Source organism: Urocitellus parryii, unplaced genomic scaffold (assembly GCF_045843805.1).
Source record: "Urocitellus parryii isolate mUroPar1 unplaced genomic scaffold, mUroPar1.hap1 Scaffold_319, whole genome shotgun sequence".
Classification (NCBI taxonomy): domain Eukaryota; kingdom Metazoa; phylum Chordata; class Mammalia; order Rodentia; family Sciuridae; genus Urocitellus; species Urocitellus parryii.
In genome coordinates, this window is record NW_027552928.1 from 103,179 (window position 1) to 107,664 (window position 4,486).

A 4,486-nucleotide genomic window follows, 5' to 3' on the forward strand; every position below is an offset into this window, starting at 1 on the left:
AGTTAGGACCCCAAAATGAATTATATCAGAGAGAGGGAAGGAGGGGGGGGGCAAGCACAAGCTCTGAACCTCAAAATTAGAGATGTATTTATGTCAGTGTTCTGTAAACTAAATATTTCTTATTCACATTCAGTAATTAGCTGCTAATTTAAAGCTCTGTCCTCTTCTCTGATCCCGCTATTAGACTTATGATGAGTTTGGGTTTAGAGGCTATTTAAGTTTCTTTTTTTAAAAAAAAAAATGTGTTTGGTGTTTTTGTTGTTGTTGTTGTTGTTGTAGATGGCAGCATGCCTTTATTTTATTTATTTATTTTTATGTGGTGCTAAGGATCAAACTCAGTGCTACAGCCTTAAGTTTCCTGAAAGTGGCAGCACACATAGGTGGACTAAGTTTCAGGGTATCTGCACAAGATTTAAACTATCTTGAGTCTTTATGAAAGAAGGAAGGAAGGAAGGAAGGAAGGAAGGAAGGAAGGAAGGAAGGGAGGGAGGGAGGGAGGGAGGGAGGGGAAGGAAGGAAGGAAGGGGGGGAGGAAGGAAGGGAGAAAAGGTAATGGATCACATTACAAAGTGCACTGTAGCTCCCAGAGAACTTGGGAGGGCATCTGAGTTCAAACCACATGCTTACTTTATGTCAAAAAATCAGTACCCACACAGGTAGTTGTTATGGTTAAGGAGTCAGGACAAAACCGTGGTTTGCATGCTTTTTTCATGGATCGACGGATCCCTCCTCTCCAACCAATGTAATCCCAGGTGCAAGTCCTGAATGGAGGTTAAATGCTCCCACCACTCCCTGGATGGAAATGCCAGTTCTCCCTGGTCCTCTCTACAAATCCTAAGATCCTCTGCCTCCTGGTCCTGGGATTCCCCTTGGCCCCAGCAGATCCCTAACTCTTGGATAATCTTAATACCAGGGAAGGGACAAATTCGAATCTCGCAGCTTCAGCTGATTTCTCTAGATGTTGTTTCGCAAATAAGCAAAGGGAGGTTTTTGAAATATTCTAGATGCCAACATACTCTCCTCTAGAGCTAGGACCAGCAAGAAACAAAGCCTAAGAGGAAAAAAAAAAGAGTTCCCCAAGATATACAAAGTGGATGCACATCTGAGTTTTTCTGTGCATTCTGGAGAAAGGCTAGCTAGGATTGGTCAGACCCCGTTCAGAGTTGAAACTTCTTTGGTTAGATACGGACAAAGTTTCTGGAAGTCCAGCCTTATTCTTCTTGTCAACGCAGGTGGATAGTTACTTGTGCGCTCATCACCACTGACTGCCCACAGAGTTAATCAAGCCCCTGGCTACTCTCCTGCAGGGCTTGTGCATTGTTCCTCTAGTATTGAGTGATTCCTGGGTTTGGGCAAGCTCCAGGCGCTCCGTGTGTACAGGATGCCTCGGTTCGCAACTAGAAACACAGTGCACGCAGAGATAGGGGTCTGAGGAGCCCGTAGCAACTCGCGGCGCGGAAGAAGGGGTGAGCCAACGAGCGAAGCCCACCTGGTTGGCAAGGCCAGGGCTTTCTCTGCGCGCCGGGTGCAGATGGAGTTCGCCCTTTGCGCGGGTGTACTGCGCCTGCTTAAAGAGTCGCTCAGGGGCGGTCCTGGCCGGCCAGCCCCGAGCCGCCTTCCCATTGGCGGGAGGACACGCCCGTCCAGGAGTGAGGGCTTCCAAAGTTTCATTGAAGGTGGAGAAGTGTGCGCCCGCCAGGGAGCCCTGGCTGCGCCGCGGCTAGGGCGAGGCTGCACCGCGGCGGGCAGGGGGCGCGCTGGGCATCCAGACGGCGTTTGAGTTTTCTTTTTAAAATTGAGACAGTGGAGGAGGGAATTGGCATCTGATCTACCCGTTTTGCGCTTTCCTGCCCACGCTCACAGGATTCCTTCAAGTGCGGGAGGGACTCGCAGCGCCACGGGCGGACAGATAACTGGAGCCCAGCGGTGTCGGGAATGGTCCTGTGCGCCTGGCTGCGCCCACCTGGGTCTCTCTGGCCCGAAGCTGGGGGGCGCAGAGGCTGAGCTGCACCACCACCCGGGATCCACAGCCTGCTGCTTGAGGCCGCGGGCTGTAGGAAGAGACTTGGGGTCCGCGGGGCAGCTTCGAGAGCCAGGCGCAGGGCGGCGCGCGGCAGCCTGCGTGGGCAGAGGGGCCGGGGCCGGGCAGCAGATACTCGTTGGCTTCAGAAGGGTTCTGCGCAAAAGGCTCCCCGGCCTCCCCTGAGCGACGCCCCGGGAGCCCGGCCAGAGGACTGCACTCCGTCTTCGCCCCCTTTCCGCACTGTTCCAGGCCCCTAGGACTCTCCCAAACTGTCCTCCTCCAGGGCCCCCGCCCCGGCTGCCACTGAAGAGGCCGCCGCCACCGGAACCTGAGTTCTACACTTAATGGGCCGGCCGCAAAGGGTCGGACGCCTGGCTAGGTGGCTGCCAAGAGCCTGGTGAGAGGCTGCCCAGAGCCCTGCGGGCAAGGGGCAGCTGAGAGCGCGTTGAGCGCGCCCTCAGGGCGGAAAGCCCGGAGGCCAGCGCAGAGGCAATGCCTGGGCGGCTTGCTGGTGGTAGGAGGCCCTAGGAGGGCATGGGCCTGGCGTCCCAGCCCTAGGGACCCTCGAGCCTCGCCCCTGCGCTGGGAGTCGCTGAACCGACGCGATGGCCTCGGAAGTGGTGTGCGGGCTGGTCTTCAGGTTGCTGCTGCCCATCTGTCTGGCAGTAGGTGAGTCTAGTGGGCTCCCCAAGGTTACTCGGGGACTGTGAGGAGGGCTTCTTAGTGGGGACTTCCTAGCAAAGTTTAGGGCACTAGTGCTCCTGGATTCGATTCCCAAAGCGTGGGCCAGGTGGCAACAGCGACAGCCTGGCTGTCCTTGTGTCACAGTAAGTCTCTCTCACTTCCCGCTCTGGGGCAAAGGACCGGTGTCTCCCTTCAACGTCCAGCTGCAGAGTCCGGGTGACAGAGATCTGCTGCAGGTGCTGGAGACCGTTGTGCTGAACCTAGCCACGCGTGGATTTTTTCTTTTTAATAAGCAGAGTACTGCCTGTGCGCAGAGGATGCAAGTCGCCTGGAAGGCGGCAGTGACTCCCTGGTAGGAACCTGAGCTTAGACCTGAGGCCCCCTCCTCCAGGATGTCCTGGGACAGGCAGCACACGGTGCTCCATCCAGACCACAGACCACCAGGGGCCATCTCTTCCCTACCCCATATCCTAGTCACCCTGTAGGGAGAAGTGAAAGATCCAATGGAGTTTTTTGTTTGTTTGTTTGTTTGTTTTTAAGAAAAACAGGGACTAGGCACCCCGGGAAAGCCCCTTTTACAAGGGAAGTGTTGGATGCTGGGGCTGAGAACCTATCTAGTCCTGCCCTCCCTCTCTGGGCACTTAGAGGGTTGGAAGCAGGCTTGGAACTCCTTGGGACTGGCGGGGTGAAGACCCGGCCACTGAGAGCCTCAGGGATGCCCAGAGGAGTGCCTCACTATTCTACAGGCTGGCAGGGTGTTGAAAGGATGTAGGCGTTGGTCTAAGGACCAGCCAATGTCTAGTCATGAGGGAGTTTCTGAATTTCTTCTCAAATCCTGCATGTTATGCTGAATCCCACTCCTAAGACTGATAATGGGGCCATGGGACTGTGCTTGGCTTTTCCTCTTCCCACTCCAGAGCTAGAGAATAGAACACTTTACCAAGTAGCAATTGTGTTTACAAAGAGAGGGTGGTCTTTGCACAAAAGGCCACCTTTGTGCCCCTTGCCAGAGGTTAATGACTCGAAATCACACCTGTGTTAAATGTTTTCTTTGTTCAAGAGTATGAAATCCCGATGCAAGCCATCGACAGGATATTGTAGTGGAGTACTAATTAACACCTTTAGATAGCAAAGTGTCTGGGAGACTTGAGCAGGAGAACCCTCCACGGAAAATCCAGCTTGGGCAGCAGGAGGGACTCCTATGGGGTTTGCTGGCCTCATCCTCAAAACTGCATTTCAAGTTTCAAGGCAGGACCATTTTCCAGGGATCTTTGTTGTCAACAAACTCACATACAGGAGGAGCTCATCTTCAGTGAAACTGACTTGGAGGTTGGTTTGGGAAAGGTTCTCTAGGCACTTTCAGCACAGTGGGTGTCTCTGTTTGGCAGTCACCTCTGCATCTGGAGCCTGGCAGAGTGCCTGGCACATTTAGTATTTGCTGATTGGAAGCTAGAGCCTGAGTTAAGGAGGGGCTTTTAGAGAGAGGGCCGACTTGTGGCCAAAGCTGACCAGAAGGGGTCCTCAGGAGTGGCTCTGGGGTCAGAAGCTGCTCCCTCCCCTCTCTGACCTACCATCTCCTCTTTGTTCCCCTCCTCCCTCTCCCTGGGCACTTGCTGGGTTCTGTGACTGTTAGAAGAATAAAACGTGGTCATCTGCAGCCAGTTCGGTCCATTCTGTCAAATGAGAGCTGGAATGACCTGTTGATTGCCTGTGACCTCTGCCTAAGCATTGGCTCCTATTGTACATCTTGCTTGTCCCTCATCTGGGAGCCCAATTAAC